Source organism: Diceros bicornis, chromosome 13, assembly GCF_020826845.1.
Source record: "Diceros bicornis minor isolate mBicDic1 chromosome 13, mDicBic1.mat.cur, whole genome shotgun sequence".
NCBI classification, from domain to species: domain Eukaryota; kingdom Metazoa; phylum Chordata; class Mammalia; order Perissodactyla; family Rhinocerotidae; genus Diceros; species Diceros bicornis.
The window spans coordinates 28,486,419-28,509,590 of NC_080752.1; the positions used below are offsets into that span (position 1 = coordinate 28,486,419).

Genomic DNA, 23,172 nt, shown 5'->3' on the forward strand with positions numbered 1-23,172 from the left:
AACTGCATCATACATAAACTATGATTTATGATTTTTTCCCCCCAAAGCCCCAGCAGATAGTTGTATGTCATAGTTGCACAGCCTACTAGTTGCTGTATGTGGGACGCGGCCCCAGCACGGCCGGACAAGCGGTGTGTCGGTGCGCGCCCAGGATCCCAACCCGGGCCGCCAGCAGCGGAGCGCGCGCACTTAACCGCTAAGCCACGGGGCCGGCCCTGATTTATGATTTTTTAAAAAAACTAAAATAACTTCTATATTTGGTGATAGGATTTTTGGTAAATTTTGTTTTTTATGAAATATGATACTAAATAAATGCTCACGGTGATACTTCACAAACTGCTTAGACTTCTAAAAGCTTATTTTGACCTGTGACTGTGTCTCTTTCCTTCAGTCTATCCTACTGTCTGACTACACACAAGTAGGGACAGAAAGCAATTTTAACGTAGCACACAAGTGCACACATGCGTCCTTCCCAGGACTGGCCAGCACAGTTCCTATTCCCACGGTACAAATTTGGGGCCAAAAGTACGCAGACAGCCCTCCACAGTCTATGGCTGCCTTGCTACTTTATTACCTCCCCCCTTCCTTTCAGGTGCCAAGAGGAATTCCGTGCTTAGCATTCCAAGCCTCTACCAATCAGTCTACCTAACTTATCTCACCTCATTACTCCCCACAGATTCTTTACTCCGACGAGGCTCTCTTTACTCGACCCTGTACATACTGTACTCATTCTTGCCTCAGGCTGACCCCTGCTTGGACTGTCCTAACCTGCTCTCCCAGTTCCTATTCAAACAGCACCTATTCTTCAAGGCCCCACTCTTAGCTTCTCCATGAATCCTTAGCCAATTTCCTTTAACCAACGATAATCTCTAGTTGATCTGAATTTGAACTATATTTATTTGTTAAGCTAAACAATAAGTACTTCCACTTTTGTTCTGGAAATCTCTAAATGTTGTATTCTTGCAAGGCTTGCCTCCTAAATTGTGAGGCCAAAAGTAACAACTTTTATTTCCCTTATATCCCAGTTATATTGGTATTAAACTTGGAAAACATATATCCAATACCTGCTGGTTGGCTGACAGATTGTGGGTGGAAGGTCAAGCCTGGCAGAATGCAGTGCCAGCTGCTTCTCTCTGGAACTACAGGTTTAAGCACCAAGATTAGGACTGAATTTACGTGGTCTTTTGTGACAGGAAACAGAATATGTATACCGATAATGCAAGACAGTTAAAGGAGCAAGAAAAATCCTAAATAAAAGAAAAAAATTCCTGATGCAGACAAACACCACCATATTGCAAGTCTCCCCAGTACCTGCCACACTATCCAGCAAATAATAAATAATAATACAGATAAATAATAAATCTATTTGGCAAATGAATGGATTTAATGCCAGTAAAGGAAATATGCAGGTGATAGTATGACTAAGAGCTTAGATTTTAATTAATAAAGCCCCAAGGGGATCTTTGTGTCATTTTTTAAAATGCTAATAAATTTATTTTTAAACAATGCTTCAAATCCTCCGTACAAAGATATCTTAATTTTTCTGAAGACCAAGTAAGCCATTTTCCAGGAAGAAAAAAAGTCAGGCTTTACTTCTTATTTAGGAAGGAAAAGAGGGTGACAAGAGAGAATAAATTGAAAAACAAATATTGTGGCCCCCCACCACCCAAAGAAGAAAACTTGCAAATCAGATGAGCATCTAAATCACTTACAGCATGTGTCCACAAAAAAATGTCTGCAGGTTCCCAAGGCAGAGGAGAAGGTCAAGGGCAATTCTAACTCCTTCTGGTATAAGACTCTTTATTTGAAAAGAGCTCTTTTTCCAAAGAAGGGGCTCAGGTAAAAAGAAGAAAATTATTTTTATATAAGCTCTGAGAGAACGTCCTTAAAAGTCAACAAGACATATAGGAAAGTATTTCGGGTTCAGAAGAATACAGGGTTAGGGTGCCCAACCTCTTCCAAGAAGAGATTTACCCTCTACTCCCTAGAAACTATTAGCGACATGGAAAACCTCACCTCAGTTACATCGGGCCACGTATCCACAATAAGCGTAGCTGCCTGAGGGTGGGCTGAAGAACCGATTTAACGACCAACAAGTAAAGATGTCTTGGTGTTTTAATCTGTAAATGCTATGTCAATGTCCAGGGTGTATGCACACCTCTCACTCTGGGCTGTCAGAGCATGTTTCTACTATTACAGTTCTTTTCAGACTGTATTTTAGTGATTTTTATTCGTATCTGTTCCGTCCTTTGGGTCATGAACTCTGTGAGAGCAGGGACACATCTTACTCATCTCTGTGCTCCCAGGGCCTAGTACAGTGCCCTGCAAGAGACACTAAAAATAATTGCTGCCAAATGAATAGACAAGGGGCCGGCCCCGTGGCTTAACGGTTAAGTGCGCGCACTCTGCTACTGGCGGCCCGGGTTCGGATCCCGGGCGCGCACCGACGCACCGCTTGTCCAGCCATGCTGAGGCCGCGTCCCACATACAGCAACTGGAAGGATGTGCAACTATGGCATGCAACTATCTACCAGGGCTTTGGGGAGAAAAAGGGAAAAAAAAAAGGAGGAGGATTGGCAATAGATGTTAGCTCAGGGCCAGTCTCCCTCAGCAAAAAAGAGGAAGATTGGAGGAGCCGGCCCCATGGCTTGGCGGTTAAGTGCGTGCGCTCCGCTACTGGCAGCCCAGGTTCGGATCCCGGGCGTGCACCGACGCACCGCTTCTCCGGCCATGCTGAGGCCGCATCCCACATACAGCAACTAGAGGGATGTACAACTATGACATACAACTATCTACTGGGGCTGTGGGGAAAAAAAGGAGGAGGATTGGCAATAGATGTTAGCTCAGAGCCGGTCCTCCTCAGCAAAAAAGAGGACGATTAGCACAGATGTTAGCTCAGGGCTGATCTTCCTCACAAAAAAAAAATAAAATAAAATAATAGACAAGCCCAGTGTACACTGAGACGCTCCTTGACTAACGGCCAACCACCCAGAGAAAAGGAGACCCAGATGAGAGCAGACTTCTAGAAGCTATGGCCTGAAATTACAGATCATTTCCATAACAATCATTACATTTTACTTATTAATCACCTTATCTATCCTTTCAGAAAAACGAGATTGAGTTTTCCTTTACATGATTAGTATAGGTACATGGAAAGTATGATTCTTCTGAAATCTCTTTTTTTCAAATTAAACATATCAATTCTGCACACCCATAGGAACCACTGAAGAAGAAAAGGGAACATACTGTATTTGAGAAGAAAAAGACATTAGTTTCAAACTCGTAATTCCCTAAAAATCAAGCAAAAAAAGAAAATATGAAGTAAAAAAAAACTTTGTCAGAAACAATTTAAAGACAAATAAAGTACATCATCACTATAAACTTAGAATAATCCTCTCCCAGAATGTATCATCAACAAAACAGGTGAAGCTTCACAGAGAAAGATAAATTAGAAGGGCGCCTTCTTCATTTAATGAAGTCCAAGTTATATCTTTTCATAAGCCATTAAGTTTATAAGTGAAAGAGTACCAAATGTATAACTTTTTTTAAGCATCCAAAAACAAACGTCAGCTCAGTAATTCACAGCAGAAACCAGGTAGTCATATACCTTTAACTATGGATCTGGCTAATTTCATAGTCATCCATTACTCTTATGGACCCTCTTATAATATTCACTGAAACAAAGAATTTCAAATACTGACCTCTAATTCACTATAGTACAAACAACAGGTTTTCTGTCCAGAATTACATCAAATGGCCACAGTTCCTTTTTCAGTAACATCATGAGCAAGAGGCGAAAGCCTTCCACAAATTATCTCTGTAAACGGGTCCTGCAGAGACCGTGACACAGGGCCACGGGTGCACGTACAGTTACTCCTGAACAATCACCTCCTGAAAGAAGACAGACGACCCTCACTGCATCTAAAGCGAAACCAAACCTCAAAAATGCAGCTACACCAACTCAGTGTCATTGGAGTTTTCTAAACCAAACAGGTGTCACAGCTGAGCTCAAAATAGGTCAAATTTCTCCCTCCTTGGTGCTTTAGCAACATTCAATTCTGTTACGCTTCCCTCAGATATTAGACTCTTTTTAGTGGTGTCTTACATCTAGTCTTTTTTCCTCAATTTTAGGAAGGTTTAAAGAAGCTATGGGGCGGAGGGGGGGTACATCAGAGAAGCAGGGGTCTATTTTTATATTAGGAGCTTTAAGTGAATCATTTTGGAGCGAGGCCCACCTTGATGACAGCTGTATCAAAGGCCTAAATTTCCAGGGATCATAAATCACTATAGTAAGCATATCAACAGCATGAGGTACTCTACAAGCATTTTGCAACCTTAACATTTCCATCCTCTACAGTCCTTTGATATCCTCAAAAAATGCCTTGGATTTCAAAGCCAGCCCCACATCAGCAAGGCTCGCCATTGGCATCCTAGAAAATTGCAAGAAAGGCAGCAAGACCCAAGCAAAATGGACTTGGGGGATGCAAGGAATTTGTCAGCACCTGTATTCTTCTAAGGGAGTGATAAAAATATGGCCACTTCCTACAGAATTTTATTTTTAAAAGGAGAAATTACCCCAAATATCCAAACCAAATAAGAAAACAGGCTGTACGAGCACCTCATGGGAAGAGGCACTTAACTAGACACCTCTCCCCTAATTCAGTACAAATAAAAAAAAAAGACCCATACTAATTGTTTTAATTACAAATTAATCTTTGACACCTAGAAAGCAAAAAAGCTTCAAAGCTTCCTTCCTGAATGATGAGACTGGAATAAGCAACTTGAGAGAGAAAAATTGCCTCTTAAATCATTTCAGTGACTACAAGCTAACTCTAGCTCTCTATATCTTTCTATTAAAAGCTCCCGGGCCTGTGATTGAGGTGGCTGGAAAAACTGCTACCCGCTCCCATTCCTAACTCAAACAACAACGTACTGACGTCATTCCCATTATATTTTTCCACAAAAAATATATTTACAGATTTCTGGGATTAAAAAATTGCTGAATTTGTTAAAAGAAAAAAAAAAAGGCAACACATAATCACTCTCATAAAATGCCTTTTTGATGTCTCTTGTCATAAAATGAAAACACAAGTCTTTATTTTGGCACAAAATACCGAAGAACAAAACAACAGTTCTCTACTGCAGCTGAATACTTACTGAGCACGTAGAAATACCTGCATAAAAACATTCAGAACAAATACATCTGCATGTAGTGGTGGTATAAGAAAAACATCAAGGAAACAGTGGCTTTCTCTAGGAAACATTACAGAGGATAAATTATTGCTAGATTTAAGGGTTGTGGGCTGCAACAGCCCTGAGTTCCTGAGAAAGAAAAAGGTAACTAAAGTACTTTAGATTTGAAAATATTTCCATATCTATTTTTTCACTTCAGTTTATGTACTACAGTCTCCATTTGACAGCTAAGGAAGCAAGGCACTTCATCACACTTCAAGTCCTGGTACAGGAAGAACTGGAATCCAAGTCTTCCCATGCTAACTAGGAGACATATATCAAGCTGATTTATAATGTTCACAGGCTATCATGGTTCAGGACACTTTGGAGAAGCAAGAAAAAACATGAATTACACAGCACATACATAGCGTGTTTAAAAGACCCAGTTATTCTCTCCCATCAAATCAACATCACATCTCTTAGCAAAACATTGCTTCTAGAGTTATAAACACTGTTCCCCCACAGGTCACCCAGTTCTCATATCTCACCTTGACTCAAATACATGTATTACACAAGAATTTTATTTTGGCATTTTTTTAGGACAGTGCCTCTAAGCCAGGCAACAGCCCTCAAGTGGAAATGGAAACATCCACAAGCTAAGCTAAATGCTATATGTAAGCCACTCAATGTTCACATTAGCCTCATCCTAAGAAATCACGCCACTGACCCAAGTGTCAGTCAGCGTCATCTTCAATCTCCCTATGAAGAGCTAAAAGAAAAGGAAACCTAATTAGAAGTCCAAGAAAAATTCACTTTAATCAAAACTACAAAGGCCAAGGGACTTTACAGTAGGAAAAAACTCTAAAACACGAAAAAATTGGTAACAAGAAAAGAGATGTCAAGGAGGAAAATGAGGAGACAGTTTTATTTAAAGGACTAAAACCAAACCAATCAAAAATAACTTTCCAAACAGAAGAAGCATAAAAAGATGGAGAAATAATGAAAGATGAGAGGGTTAAAATGCAGGGAATCACAACTTGAAGGATATTTTACTAAGAAGAATACCAAACTAAATGTTTAAAGTATTACTTTATAAAATCAAAAGAAAAGAATGATAGATTTAGTTCTATCAAAATCAACAGAAAACCATCTACTATGAGCATCTTTTCCCAAGTGGAACAACCGTACAGATGAGGGTCCCAGATTTGGCCTGTAATAAGAGCTACTACTCTGTAATAGTCCTCGAACAGGAGCTGCCTGGGACCCTATTAGATGGGAGCCAATGCTAGAGGACAGAAAGAGTTTACTCAAAAAATCAGTCTAACAAATTGCTGGTATGATTTTCTCCTCACTAAAATATCTGTGTGAATCATAACAGAAACACGCACAGGCCAGATCATTACTGTTCTTAAAGGGAAGCAAGGGGGCCGGCCCCGTGGCTTAGCAGTTAAGTGCGTGTGCTCCGCTGCTGGCAGCCGGGGTTCGGATCCCCGGGCGCGCACCGAAGCACCGCTTGTCTGGCCATGCTGAGGTCGTGTGCCACATACAGCAACTAGAAGGATGTGCAGCTATGACATACAACTATCTACTGGGGCTTTGGGGGAAAAAAATAAAATAAATAAAAATTAAAAAAAAAAAAAAAAGGGAAGCAATGTAACCATCTCATCATAAACACACACACACTTTAGTAGACATTAAGAAATCTCTGAAACAAAAAATGACCAGAGAAACTACAAAGAAGTTGAATCACCCATCTAAAAAAACTGACTTGCTATTTTAAACACTTACCATATTTTAAAAATCTTTTTACCTCAGAAGCCTTTTTCACTTCAGATTTCGTATTTTAAAAATTTTCAGAGAAAGTCAAAAAGTTTGTATCACCTCTATCAGTTGGAAATCAGTTTCAACTACAAGTTATTTAAAAGAAATCACTCCTCTTCCAGTACCAAAGCCTTGAGATTCCAAAGCAGTTGTCATACATAATTCCATCTGAGAACCCAGCTAGCCCGACCGCACTCTCCTCCAGTAGGAGAGGCCTACAGACTGGAAAAATCACAGGGAAAGTCGCATTTTCCATTTCATATTCTAGGCTTAATATGCTGAAGAGCTTGGAAAGAAAAAGATCTCAAATTCAGCTTGATAGTGATTTACTACAAATAATAAAGCAATGGTTGGCACTCAGTTTTAAAATAAATGACTAAAAACGCACAAATTATATACTTTAAAAGCACAGATTTTATGGTATTGTGAGTTATATCTCAATAAAGCTGTTATTTTAAAAAATAAACAAATAAATGGTACCTAGAAAGAAGTACTCTGTATAACATAAACCACCTGGCTCTATTACTGAGAGACCACAAAATGTGTATTTTAAAATTCTGATACATAAAAAGATCATCAACGTCACTCATGGTCGAAGAAATGCAAATTAAAATAAGATACTGTAACCTTTCACCTATCAGGTTAGCAAAGATTAAGAACTTTCATAATATCCAGGGTTGGTGAAAAGATAAGAAAATCTAAGCCCTAAAACACTCTGTGTACACTGGCACATCTTGAAGGGCAATTTATCAACAGTTTTCAAAATTAAACATGCACATACTTATTGATTCAGCAATTCCACTTCTAAGAATTTACCCTACAGATATACCTACACAATTGTACAGGTACCAGGATTAAAAAAAAAAAAGAAGAATCAGAATCAATTTAAGTGCCCATCAACAAAAAGTTCAAGTATACATCCACACAACGTCCCACTATGCAATTGTTAAAAGAAAAAAAAGATCTCAGGTATAATTACAGGTACTGACTTGAAAAATATGTGCTTGAAATATTAAATAAAAAAGCAAAATTTGGGCCTGCCCCGTGGCTTAGCGGTTAAGTGCTCGCACTCCGATGCTGGCGGCCCAGGTGCGCACCAACGCACCACTTCTCTGGCCATGCTGAGGCCGCGTCCCACATACAGCAACAAGAAGGATGTGCAACTATGACATACAACTATCTACTGGGGCTTGGGGGGGTGGGGAAGGAGGAGGATTGGCAATAGATGTTAGCTCAGAGCCAGTCTTCCTCAGGAAAAAAAAAAAAAAGAGGAGGATTAGCACAGGTGTTAGCTCAGGGCTGATCTTCCTCACACACACAAAAAAAGCAAAATTCAAGATGGTATGTATAGTGTGTATATATGTGCTTATACATGCACAGAAAATATCTGGAAGAATACTGCAGAAGTGGGCACTACTCTACTGAACTATGATTACAATGAGTATACATTAATTTTATAATTACAATTTGTATTTAACTTGAACACATCCGGCTCTCAAATAAAGTCTTACCTGGGTGTTACACCTCCCCATGCTATGACCCCAACCTGTCTTTCCAGTGCTCCATGGGGGGATTCCAGCCAAACCAGTCTGTTCTTCCTTCGAGAAATCAGCCCAAAGAACTCCTCTCTAAAATGCTCTTACAATTTGGTTTGAACAGCTACCAGCAACAGCTTCAAATATAAATTACCTGAGTTGAAAGAACTACATCTGCCTGCATCTGCCTCAGAACATTTTAAAAGAATTAAAAAAAAAAAAGGAAATTGAACACAATTTAATAATCCTCATCATAGAGGCAGCAAAAGTACTCACCATTTCCCAAGCTTTCCAGGCTCTGTGCCTTTGCTCCATGCAATTTTCTATCTGAAATCCTCTTAGCTACTATCACATGTCCAAATCCTGCCAATCCTTCAAAACACAGGTTAAACATCTCCTCCTACACCAAATCTTCCCTAATGCCCCTAGCCAGCGCTAATTCTCTTTCTTAAACCATAGTACCATCATCTCTTGAGGCACTTTCCCCTACCTAGTACTCAATTGTGTACACGTCTTATTCCCATTAGTGAGAAAATTCATCAAGGGCGCCATCTGTGTCTTGGTCATTTTGTATGCCCCATTTCATACATAAATTAAACTGATATTTCACTAATGCTTATAACAAAAAAAGTATGGCAGGAATCTAAAAATAAAAAGCACAGGCTTTTCTTACATATTTATTTTAATTAGGTAATATTTACATATGACAAACAGCGTGAGTAGGAAAGGTAAGGATCCCTCTCTCTCCATCCCCCTCTCCAGTGCCTTAGTATGCCTCCTCAGAAGGCAAAACTATGATTTCTTTTTTTTTTTTTAAGATTTTATTTATTTATTTTTCCCCCCAAAGCCCCAGTAGATAGTTGTGTGTCATAGCTGCACATCCTTCTAGTTGCTGTATGTGGGACGTGGCCTCAGCATGGCCAGAGAAGCAGCGCGTCGGTGCGAGCCCGGGATCCGAACCCGGGTCGCCAGCAGTGGAGCGCACTCACTTAACCACTAAGCCACGGGGCCGGCCCTATGATTAATTTCTTAACACAGGGTTCTAAGAAGTCCTTAGACACTATAACTTTATAACATATTCATAACTTTGGGTCTAAGTTCACAGGAATAATTTGTAAATGGCACTTAAAAGTAAATTTATTTATGACAATTATACAATTGCACACAGTGTACTTGTATGTTGGGGCAAATAAAATATAACAACCAACAGATGGAAAGAAAAACCATGTCCTATGACTTGCAAAACTAAAATTATCCAGAGCTGTGAGAAAAGTCATTGTTCACTATCAGGAAAATAAGATTCTTTCAAGTATACCTATAAACCAAATTATTAACGTTTTTTCATAGTGTAAAAACTGCTGAAGGATTCCATAAAGACCATGAAAACTCTCACTAAGCTATGAAAAAGGTGCTAAGCCACTACAAATAAAATATTAAAGACTGTAGGTGTTTTGTAAAGCTAGATTTCTTAAGGAATATTAATAAATGTTAATAAAGTTAATAAAAGCATTTCTCAGTATACTAATAGCAACAAGATGTCTGCACATTTTTCTAATTTATAAATAGTAAGAATTAAATGTTTCTAAGAGGTCTTTAGTCATGTTTAGTGTATAAACACTCAGGAAATTTCAATAATTATTCCTACAATAATGAATCACATGAAAATAAAAAAATATACAGGGCAGATTATGCTACTAAGATCAGAATGTTCAAGTCAGAAGGCAGGCAGTTCGTCTTGTTAGAAAATTTACCTAGCAATAAAGATATGAAGCCATCATTAGATCAAAAAAAAATTTAGTGAAAATTCTATATGTGGGCCGGCCCCGTGGCTTGGTGGTTAAGTGAGCGTGCTCCGATGCTGGTGGCCCGGGTTCGGATCCCGGGCGCGCACCAAGGCACCACTTCTCTGTCCATCCTGAGGCCGAGTCCCACATACAGCAACTAGAAGGATGTGCAGCTATGGCATACAACTATCTACTGGGGCTTTGGGGGGAAAAAATAAATAAATAAAATCTTTAAAAAAATAATAAAAAAAAAATTCTATATGAATACTGAACTCATTGTAGTAGTATAGTATTCTTATTAACAATATTGAAGGGTGAATTATCAAATGTGTTAATACTATATTATCCACTGGGATTTTATGGCACAGGTTGCCAGATGTCCTGCAATACCTATTCTTCCCTTCGTCCAAAGTAATAGAATCTCTGATTTTTGACTAAGCACATAGCCATCTCCAGGAAAGACTACATTTACCAGCTTCCCTTGCAGCTATCTGTGCCCTGTAATTCTGTTATAATTAAAGAGACAGAGCAAAGTGATGTGTGCAACTTCTGGGAAGTATCATCACAGGACGGGGATGTGCCCAGCTTTTGCCCTCACCTCCCTCGTGCTGGTAAAAATGCAGAACTGACGACAGGAACTGGAGAGGCTATCTGACTAAAAGGAGAAAGCTGGCTCCCGTAATGAGCATGAAGGTACCATACTGGCTTAGGACTGTTCATGATTTACATGAAAGAAAGGAAACTTCTCTCTTGCTCAAGTCATTGTTATTTTGGATCTTGGCCACTCACTGCTGTACCTAATTCTACTTGATACAGGCAAAACTATAAAGAAAGAGTACTATATGTATTTATTAAGTACTACTTCATTAAACAATTTCTAACACATATTTTAAACTTACTAGAATTGAAATAAAAACTCATCTTTGATGATTCAAATAACTAAAAGGCTCTAAAATGTTTTTCTATACTATATTTGAGATATAAAAATGTTAACATCAAGAATCTGTCATAAAATCAGCTTCCTGAATATGCCCTGGGGTCAAGAGATTAAGCCAAATCTCCTTTATCACCAACCTCAATAATCCTTTATCATCAACGTCAATAATACTATACAATAACATTATTCATTCAACAAATGAATGCCTACTGCATTCCTCACATGCTAGATGCCAGGAACACTGAAGTGACCAAAGCAGACGTGGCCTCTACCCTCCCGGAGTTTACAAGACAGGAATGTACCTGAGGTTGCAGAATCTGAGCACAACACTCTGGATGCCTCTTTTCTAGCCTTCAAGTTAGTCATTCCCCTTCCGTCGTCGTCATATTCTTGTTTCAGACTGAGTATAATATGATTAGGCTTCAGCTTTGCTCTGCTAACATAATCATATATAATCATATTCCTCAAAAATTACTCTCCCGTTACCAAAATTAGAATCAGTTATATTACCAGAACGCCACTGCAGGCCATCATTAATGGTGGGCCACTTTTCCCAATGGCAAATCTTATTTATCACATGACATTTCTCCTTAATTTCATCTCAAAGACCCTTAAATTTGAAAAATACTTTGAGGTTCCCCCCAGGTCCCAAGGAATGTCCTAAAAAGAGTCAGAATGTAGGGCTGCTGGACAGATGGACAACTGTTTTTAGTTACTCCTCACAGGCCATTAAACCAAGCTCAATAGAGAGCTGAAGCTGGACCAACATGATGCCTCACTCTCTGTCTCCATCCCCTACCTTCTTGAACCTCTCTAAGAGGAGGGAACACTAATCTGATTGGGTCACACTGATTGGACCTTCTTTCTAAGTATGAAGATTAAATGCAGATTAAAAGTTACACATATGTATGAGGGTTTGCTATTTTGCTCTTGTTCATTTCTCTCACACACACTCTAAAAGACTAATTTTGGGTCTTCTGTAAAGTAGCCAGCATAAGGGTAGTAAAATAGTGGGATTTAGGAGAAAGGGAAATCCCTTGCCTAGGCTGTAAGATTAAGCAATACACTCCAATCCAGTTTACTAGACAGCTCTGCATCAGTACTCTGGCCAAAAGTCCAGTTAATAATAAAGTAATACTTTGAATTTCTCACTTGCCATTGTTCTACTTATATAAATCTCCTTCAGGAACATCACAAGGAGGGGGAACAGCTAAGCTATGACATGCTGATCATTTATGAACACCCCAAATCTCATCATTACTCCATGGTTTGTGCCATTCACTTGGTATTTAATCATGTACTGTTTTGCAGCATTTCCTATATTTAAGGAATAGTAAAAATTTTACAGCTGGGAACTTAGAACTTATTCAAACCCTTTAGAGTTGACCCATTGTTCCTACATATCTCCTGGTTGTTGACTGTTGCAGATAACAAAGAAAGGGAACATAGTGGAGAGCTAGATCTCTGGATGATGATGATGATAACAGTAATAATAATAAAAACAGACTAATATTTATTGAACCTTACTATTTACCAGAGACATTTTAAGTACTTCATATGTATTAATTACTTTGGTCCTCACAACCACCTTGTGAGATGAATACTATTATTATTCCCATTTTACAGATGAGAAAACTGAGACACAGAAAGGTCTTGCATAAAGTCACAGACTCAATAAGCAGCAGGCTGGGGGTAGAGTTTAGAGCTCTCAACTACTTTGCTACAGTAATACAATGGTTAAGAGCAGACAAAAAAACAGATGGTAAGTTTTGAGGCTCAGTGCCCAAAAGACATCCAAGGAGGCAGAAGGCAATGTGGATCTGGATCTCAGCAGAGAGACCAGGGCTGTGTTTATAAACGTGCAGGTTGGAAGCACTGGGTGTTAAAGGAAGCCACAGAACAAGATCACTCTGGAAGACAGTGCTGAAAGAGAAGTTAATGGACAGAAGCATGAGGAACCCCAATATTTAAAATAAAGTTAACAGAGTGTAAGTCAAACTACGGATGCAGTGAGGTGGTAAGCATTTTTGTATACTACATATACAAAACATATAACATATTACAAGTCAAAATATATAATGGTTATACCTACTCTACAGGAACTAGAACATAATGTAACTATAATGACTACAGGTTTATGGTAGCATCTCTATTTTTACTGTACTGTTGGTCAGAGCTAAGTTTTTCATGTTAAATCTTTAGGCAAGAGCACCACCTATAACACTGGTCCTACAGGAGAAAACACTCTGCTTTAAGATCTATCTTCAGACGTGCTTTCCAGTGAATAAACAGCCATGAAAAGAAAGACGGCCTAAACAGATGACCATATTTCAATGATTCTAAGATGCGTAATGTTTTACATTTGTACAACATTGGAAGTGGGACAGGTCTTACACAGTTTAATTGGCAGCAATTTTTTCATTCTTAGCAGTACATAAAATAATGGTGCATCTTACTACGATGGCATCTTAGATTCAATGAAATATGTCTTTCATAATCCATCTAATTCGACATGTGAAGACATATAGTGATATAGGTAAAGGAAAATTTTCTGCCTTCAAGGGGTTTACAATCTATGATTAACAGTAAGATACAAATGCAATTAATAAACTTCCACAAGACATGAAGTGATTAAATGGGAAGGTTAAAGAACCGAAGGAAAGGTCCTTAATTGGTAGGAAATAAGAGTGGCCAAACCAAGAAAAAATAAGGCAGTGTGTCCTAAGCACCATTCTAATTGGAACAGATTAGATCTGATGTAAGAACAGGAAGAAAGGAGGAAATAAATGATATCTCAACAAGGGCAGAGGGAGAAGATGAATAATGTGAGGTTTTAGTCATGTCATTCTCCTCTAAGAATCCTCTAGTTAAAGCATTGCCTGAAGATAATTAATCAAAGGGAAAAACATTTTTTTTAATCTTCTATATGTCTCTCCTTTGAACCCCGGTGGTGGTTTTAAAATAAAACTACAAATTCTTTTGACACTCCTCCTTCAAGAAGGGGAGCTTAATTCCCCTCCCTTTACATGTGGGCTGGACTTAGTGATTTGATTCTAACTAACAGAATATGGTGGAAGTGATGGTGTGTTACTTCTGAGACAGGTCATAAAAGGCATTGAGGTTTCCTCCTTCCTTTCTCCCTCCCTTTCTCTCTCTCTCTAATTGCTCCTTCTTGGGGGAAGCCAAATGCCATATCATGAGGTCCCCCAAGTAACCATAAGGAGAGGTCCATGTGGCAAGCCACTGAGGCTTCCTGCAGAGGCCTTCTGCCCACAGTCAAGTGAGTGAGCCATCTGGAAGCAGAGCCTCCAGCCCCAGTCAAGCCTTCAGATGACTGCAGCCCCCGATGACATCTTGACTGCAACCTCAAGAGAGACCTCTGAGCCAGAACCACTCAATCAAGCCACTCCCAAACAACTGACCACAGAAACCATGAGATAAAAGATAAATGTCTACTGTATTCTCATCAAGTTTTGAGGTAATCTGTTATGCAGCAATATACAACTAATAAAACCCCATGGTATTCTGTGTCTTTAAAACACTTATCTTTATCTTCTAACAGTTATGTGTATACCAACGGCCAGTATAGAGAGTAATTTCCAGAAGGCTGTTCTTTTCATCTTTACGAACCTTTAAGGTTTGCCTCAAGGAACTGCATAGTTAAGTACTTGTTTTTGTTTATTATTTGCTGAAAGATTCTTGCCAGTGCTTATACAACTGACTGCAGCTGTCCAAAAATGAAGTGATTAAACCCTGAAAAAGAGCATAGCTACCAGAGTAGGGTAAAAAAGAAAATATTGATTTGATGTATCCAATTGAAAGATGGAATGAGGGATAATAGATGCAACAATCAAAAGTAAATGACATAGGTATAAGGTGGAAAAAGCAGTCATTTTGTACCCTTGGAAATACTAGACTGCAAAATCTGCTTGAAGAAAAGAGAAGCAAAGCATTATAATAGTAACACTCAGTACTTATTTCTTTGTTATTAAGGAGAAAAAGACAAGCCACTTGATTAAGAAAGGATTAATTTTACATGTGTTTCACAAACTGTTCTACAGAATATCAGTTCCTATAAGAAGGTCACAGGTATTTTCTGGGGAAGGAAAAAAACAAAACAAAACAAACAACAAACATCCTCTGCACACTATAGGACATTTCTGAGACTTTAAGGTACTAATGTGCATCATAAATTTATTTGACCTCAGAACACTTAAAATACTTGCAGCATAGTATGCTATGAAAATAGTTTGGGAAACATTGACTTGGGTAGGCAGGTAGACAGGCAGGTGGGTATATTCACAGGAAATAAAAGGAGAACAAGACAAATGTGACATAATGATCTCACCTAAAAAAGAGATCATAACTGACTACCAGTTACGACTATGTAGTTTCTTAAAGCAAAACAGTTAGATAAGCTATCAAAAGCAACAATAGCTGCAGCAGATGTCAGGGAAAATGATGATGGGAAAAATATGATAGGCTGTAACAAAAAAAGAAACTTCCCGGGCCAGCCCTGTGGCTTAGCGGTTAAGTGCACGCGCTCCGCTGCTGGCGGCCCAGGTTCGGATCCCGGGTTCGGATCCCGGGTGCGCACCGACGCACCGCTTCTACAGCCATGCTGAGGCCGCGTCCCACATACAGCAACTAGAAGGATGTGCAGCTATGACATACAACTATCTACTGGGGCTTTGGGGGGGAAAAATAAATAAATAAAATCTTTGGAAAAAAAAAAAAAAGAAACTTCCTTTCCCTAGGCCCTGGCTCAGAATGCCTCCCATTCCCGTGGCTCCTACTGTGTACCTCCATGAAAGCTGGCTTGAAGGGGTGAGCACCCCGCCATCTGTAAGGCTGGTACGTAGCTTAAGAGATAGTCTGGCCCTTTAACCAACAGTGATGATAACTAACAACCTATCAGATCGCTCTGAGGAAATGTTAATTAAAGATATAGTAGTGGAAGTGAAGCAGAGGCATAAAGACACAAGGAACCCAGAGATAAAACAGCTGAATGAACAGCAGAGGATTAGGTGGGCCAGCCCTGGCTGTTCAGTGCCTTGTGCAGGAAAGGAACAGCTTCCTTCAGTAAAAATTTAAGTTAGTATATTATCGTTCACCCTGAACAACCTCGTGTGGTGGCCCGGCCAGAGAGAGCACGATCACAGACTGATGATGCCAGTTTAGTCACAATCAGTGATCTGCACATAAAGAAGGAAGAGGGGAGGGAAAGAGGAGTGAGGGGGCAAGGGGAACACTGGCTCTGGGTTTCAAAAGGAGCATTCAGTTTAAATTCACCTGAATGATGTTTTCATATAGCAAAGATCTTTTTAAATCAGTGGCCAAATTTAAAAAGCATCGTATTAGGAATCAAGCACAGCTACTCTAGTGAGGATACACCGCCCCAGTGTAACCAGGTTCTGCCCAGGGAGGGAAAAGTTCCCAGAGCCTCCTCGAGCAGCTTCTCTGAATTCATACGTGCAGACACATGCCCACGTTCTCGCCTGCTCACACTCCCCTGAACTGTATTCGGCCCACATAAGTTAAGTGCCACCACCACTCCACCACCCCAGCCCCAGAAGAAGTAAGGGGGTCAGGAACTGGACCTCTGGGACTCTGGAGGACAGGTATAGGTGCCAATGAATGTACATGTATGCTCTGCCGAGTGTGTGTGGGGCATGTGTGAAACAGATTTTTGTAGGAGGGGCTCTCCTGTGCTACTCTGGCACTCTGTCTAGAGATGCTGCATTGCCACGCTTGCTTGCAAGCTCTCTTTCAAGTTAGTCCAAGCCCACAACGTAAATATTGTCCCCTTTAAAGTGGTGTCTATGTGACACACAGCCTGGACGACCATACACAGCCCTGGCACTAGGGTATGGTTCAACAAACTCTTCCTGTTGAGAAGGCAACAAGGTAATCTGGTCGCTAAAGCTGGATGGGATCCATATCATTAACAGTATTCCAGCATCCATGAGGCCAGCAGAACCTGGGGTTCTTGCTCTTCTGTGAGGCCTGACTCTCAAGGGTTATATTTCTGTTGCACTTTTCCCCAATACGTGAAATACCCTAAAAGACTTTCTGTTCCTTGCAACCAAAAATGCCTAACTAAAACCCTTACGAATCACACATATAACTTGCTTAAAATTAAGCCATGACCCATGGCTTCAACTTCTGATGCAAAAGCCCAAGACAAATAGGCTATGAGGATTCCTCAAATACCAAGTGGTCTATGAGTTAGAAGGCACATCATTTTGTAACATAATCTTATAAAGAAAAATTTCACAGTTAAATATATTGCTTATGGTTGCTGATATACTGGCAAATTTTACCAAATAAAAACATCTATTTTACACTGGCACAAACAGGTCATTTTCCAAAAAAAACTCTTATATCAGCAATCCTATCTGACTAGTTACCTAATATACAGACACATATTACATCTTATATTACTTGGCACACCAACAACTTAGTTATACAAATCACAATTCCAATCAAAACTCTAAGCCAGTAAACATATTTAGTATTTGAGCATTTTTCAGTTATTTGTGGTCAAATGTTCATTAAAGTGGCTTAAGCAATCTTAACAATTTTCTAATATAAATGCTCATTTTGCCTCATTATTTAAAAAATGCTATAACTGTTAGACAAGAAACCAAGCACAAGCCAACAGGCTCCAAAATCACTTAAATAGGACAAGCAAAGCTACAAATTTGGAATAATTACCAAGATACTAATAATTAACAATCACTTAACTATGATTCAAGAGGAATTCCCAGTTGTTGAAAAACCCTATGAGCAACCAGAGCACAGCATTATCAGAAACTGATTATGTAAGACAACAGTGTATTATTTAGGGTGTGTGTGTATGTGCAATGAAGTTCACAGCTATGTTACACTAAAGACTCAAACATCTGAATTTTCTGCTATCTTAACCTTTAAATCAACTGCAAAAGAAGCTGCCAAAAGCAGTTAGTAGGAAACCACACAATTCCCAAAAGAACTTGGTATACACAACTTATTTTACTACTTAAATGTTTTTTTGATTACTGAGATTTGAACAAGATGTTAAAGATTCAAAACTAATTTTAAAAGTAATGGCTACTTACTAAATCCATAATAATATTCAACATACACTGGTTTTTAGAAAGGCACAGGTCATATTCCTGTGTGTGTTTTTACAGCACCTGGCATACTTCTGTTCAATACTACATATAATTATTGCAGGACCTGACAGTGATTACTGTCCTACTTTTTAAATACTTTTTGACTGACCGATACGTCAAAGTTGAAAAAGTAACTGGTACATTTATTTCTTGATTTGGATTACCTTTTTCCTATGAATTGGTTCTCAGTTACTCTAGTTACCTTGCAACAAATACTGGCAGAGAATATACTGGATTGAAATTACCTGACTCTATTTCTACTGAAAAATTAACACATTTGAATTGCTCACATTTCACTGTAGAAGATACACAACTTTAGAGATTACACTCTAAATTCCGAAAGCAAAGTGAACCAGAAATCACACTCCCACGAGAAGACAGTGTGGAACAGAAGATGTTTATTCTGTACTGAGACCCCTTTGCCACTGCAAACCTCTCTAATAGTTCACTACAATAAAACAATTGAGATGGGGTAGGATGTGTGATAATAAAAATCCTTCCAGGCATTTATCAAGCAGATTATCCCTGAAACTACACCTTGATTTAGAAGCCTTTGAGCAGGAATTTGGCCTTCTGTGTTAATCTGTGTACAAACTCATTTCACATTTTCTCTCGCCTCTATTTTTTTAATCTAATCTATAGAATAAGTCATCCTATCCCACTTCAATTTTACTTATGTTTATATGACTGTTGAAAACAACACTATTGCAATGCGACACTATTACATATCAAAATCGCTGATTTTAGTGAGCTCCTCTCCTACCCTCCCACCTCCCCACCTCACCTCGCCCTCCATCCCCATTAAATTCTGGAGGAAAACCTCAGGGTCCAGTGCTAAAATTTTTCTTTTCTATTAGGGTAGATCTGTTTGACCTTTTTTACTAATGATACAGAAAACTTTTTTAAAGAGTGCTAATGTTTGTAGTTTCCAACACCAAAAACACAAATAAACCCCCTTATTTTGTTTAATATTTCAAGACAAACTATATTTCTCATAAAAGAAGAGTATCAATTCAAAAGAGTCCTTGGAAGTCACAATGTATAAATACTTGTGATAACAGAACAAATTAATGTCAAGACACAGCCAATAACGTAAAAAGGCTCAATGCAACCGTGCCTGTCAAAGGGCATCTGTATTAGCCGCTCGGGGAAGTGGCATTTGCAGGAAAGCACTACAACTGTGTTCAAAAGAAAATCATTAGGCCTCAGCCGTTAGGAGGCCTCCCCTCCCCCATCCTCTTCGTCTGGCTCCTTCAAAGCAATTAACCAGTAGAAGGTGCTATTCTGCAACCCACACGTATTCACACCAACCTCCATCGGGGCCCAGAGCTGGCTTTAACCCAGGCGGACTCTCTCAGCCTATTTCCTGTCCAGTATTCAAGAAAGCCTCTACACCAGCCCCAAAGCTGACAACCAGATCTTTTCTTATAACCCCTATTTACAAAACAAAACAAAAAAACACTGACAGCTCAACAGCCAGCATACCTGACTATCAAACCATCACACCACTAATATGTCAAAACACACATGCACACTTTGCTAAATATTAACCTCAAATACGATCTTTATAATCTTAACTGAGACAACCTACTTCTGCCTAGAAAAGACGACCTTGGTCACATTCACAACAATAAGTCAACTGAACAAATCACTGTCCCCAACAAAGTCAGGGGCAATGAGGAATATGAAAGCTGCCTGTAAGGCCACGACATATAAAGAGGGATTTTATCTCCACTCACACAAAACAGACAGCAACAGAAACTAAGGCTGCAAAGGGAAGAAAGGGAGGTGGAGATGAAGAGTCTCTGAACGTGTTTTTGAGTGTCCTTTAGTTTCGATGTACTCTTCTGCCTCCTACAAGGTTGCAAAAAGGGCCAGACATGAGATGGGTGAAAGAAAACTGAAAAAGAAAAGCAACCACCCTTCCCCCATCTTCTCTCCTCTCTCCCAAAAAGAACTGTGTTTGTCTGTGCTAACCTAGTCCCAAATATGGGAGAGAGAGAATGAAATGTGTGTATGGAAGAACAATGAGCCCTCAGCGTGGTATTGTGTGTGTGTGCGAATGTGTGTGTGTCTGCCTCTGCCTCTTTTCCCTTCAACCTCAACAACAACAGAGAGAGCTGGAAGCCAGCTTTCCATCCAGCCTAGGCCATCAAAAGCAAAACTGGTTTATAATTTATGGGGGAATTAACTCAGCAAGCAAATCCATGGAAGGAAATAGTTATCCAAAGATGATTTTATTATTGTATAGATCCATCCTCTCTCCCCTCCCCCAACAGACTGAGACTAAAGAAACCAGTGTACACCAGACACAAAGGTCTCTCTTTAAGTGGAAAGCAATTATCAAAACTGTTTCAAATCTAAACATAGGATGCGTTAATTTATGTTACACCAAAATGTTTCCTTTGTAATTCACCAAATTTCCCTTTGATGTAGTTATCTTTTTTGTGTTTAAAATTGTTTTGAAGAAAGCTATTTCAGGATTCATACAAAACTACTTTCTAAATGTACCTTAAAATAGCAACACATTCTGAAACATTTAAAGCATCCACTTTCTCAAGGACACATTTTGCTTAAATCAATGTTTGAAGTCTGTAATCCAGAAAAATCGTAAGCAAATCTTGGAAAAGAGGCAGAGGAAAATGACAATTCAACAATGAATCATTTTGTTTTCCTTTCAACAACTTCTCATGAAACCAGTTTCAAAGGAAACCTGCAATACTTTCCCCCTCCAAACACACACAGACACACAATCTATGTACAACTGCCTCTCTTCTTTCCAAAACCTGAAAAAAAATAAAAATAGAAGCCACTCTCCTTCAGAGAGCAGAACTAAAACGTGAGAGTAAGAATCCAATTCTGCTGCAAGTGATTTTTGGCTTCATAATTTAGTAATCACACAGAGCAGAGAACTAGAGATTTAGAACACAAAGAAGGAATCTTCTAATACGAAAATGATACTTTAAGAAAACTCGTTCCCCAAGACCCCCAAATCCACAAACATCCAAGAAATTTACAGCTTCAGTCCTTGACTTCCTTTCCTCCCCCCCAAGTCAGCCAATAATTTAGTCACACGAAACAGTTTAACCTCAGACAAGTCAAACAGCATGAATAAGCAGCCAAGAAAGACCAGGGGTCAGCAGGCGAGTGGGACAGTGACCTGGCCCGGACAGGGCCAAAGAAGTCCCCGGCCCTTTCTGCTCGGCCGCCCCTTCTTTCCGGCTCGCCCCCGACTAGAGAGTCCACGCCGAGCCCCTGCCCGCCCCACGCCCCGTGCCCAGGACGAGGGGCCAGGAAAGAGAGCGGGCGCCACGCGCGGGCCACTCGGAGACTTACCTTCCCCGGACGCGCTACACCATCAATGGAGGTGTGTTCGGCGGCTCCCGGGAAAGTGGGGGACGGGGCGGGAGGCCCGCGGGGCTGGGGGCCGCGGGGCGCGGGCCGAGGAGGGGCCGGCCGCGGGGACAGCGCCGGGGGCTGCAGGGGCTTCCCTCCTGTGACCTTTAGAGCGGCCTCCGCTCGGCTCCCTGCTCCTCGCTCGGCCGATCCCTCAGGAGCGGGAGCCCAGGCTCATGTCTGGTTTTGTTTTTCCGAGGGCGAGGGGGCTCCCTGAGGAGGACGGTGATTTTTTGTTTTTCCTCAACTAGGAGAGAAAACGAGGCAGAGATGATGTGGGAGGCCAGCGAGGGGCGAGGACGGGGGAGGCGCGGGCGAGACCCGAGCCGGGCGAGCGTCACGGGCGTGCGGGAGGAAGAGGCGGCTGGGAGCGCGGGGGGCAGCTCGCGAGCGTCTGTGGGAGCAGCGGCGCCTCGGCGATGGTGGCCGAGCCGCGGCGGGGCTGCTGCACCGACCCGCCGCCCACTCCGCGCTCGGGCCCGGCCCACCTCGCAGTATCGCGCCTCTCCATTGGCGCATCGTGGAGTGACGCGCGTGGAGGCTGGGCCAATGGCAGGCGGAAGGCGGGCGGATGGGCGGGATTTCTTTTTCTTTTTTTTCTTTCTAATAAAATGAGCAAAGGAGAAGGAGGGGAGCGGCGGGGCTCTGCCGACGCCGTGTCCGGTGTTCGGGCGCGCGCTCCAGGCGGCGGCTGGGCGGTGGGCTGGGCTGCCCGCCGGGGCGCGTCTTTGTGAGGGCCGGGGCCGCCGCGCGGAGCGGGCAGGTCCCGGGGGCGGGATTGGCGCGAGTCCAGTTGCTCCTGTTATACCGGGGTCACAATTTGCCTTTTCTGCCACTTAAGACGTGGATTCATATCCTGGGGGGTCACGGAGTGGTTCGAACTATTCGCTTAAGGACTCTTTCGGTATTCTGATGAGCATTAACGTTTTCAAAAATAAGTCTATGGCAAAAGATTAAGACAGAGCAAAACGAAATTGGCAGATCGCGCTGCATATTTAAAAAGAATAATAAAAATGAAAAGTGTCATTAAAGAATAAAGAAAGGACTATAACCGCAGACACAGAGGAGATTTTAGAGAAGTGTACACAACTCCATGCCGTGTTTGAAAAAAAAAATCTAAAAAAATTAAAAATCCAAATATCACCTTTTTTCTTTCAGAAACGTGGTGTTTTGTCCCACTTCCCGAAAGGCTGATAAATCACAGAGTCTACGACGCTATAAGGGGAGTGAGGGGCAGGGCAAATGCTCATATTCTATTTAATATAATTTATAGGATTGAGGGGTTTGGAAATTTTAATTATGATTAGCACTTTTTGAAATGCATATCATGTTTATTGAGTTCTTTCACAAACCCTGGCATGCATCCAGGA

The 23,172-nt window shown here is 40.6% G+C and overlaps 1 protein-coding gene across 5 annotated transcripts in view; it reads right to left on the bottom strand.

Moving 5' to 3' along the window:
• RERE (arginine-glutamic acid dipeptide repeats) overlaps window positions 1-22,207 on the bottom strand; it is a 409,123-nt gene extending 386,916 nt beyond the window's left edge. For all 5 annotated transcript variants that reach the window (XM_058552817.1, XM_058552816.1, XM_058552812.1 and 2 more), the window contains exon 1: window positions 21,743-22,207. The gene's annotated coding sequence lies outside the window, so the exon portion shown is untranslated. The remainder of the gene's footprint in view (window positions 1-21,742) is intronic.
• Between the last annotated feature and the right edge of the window lie 965 nt (window positions 22,208-23,172).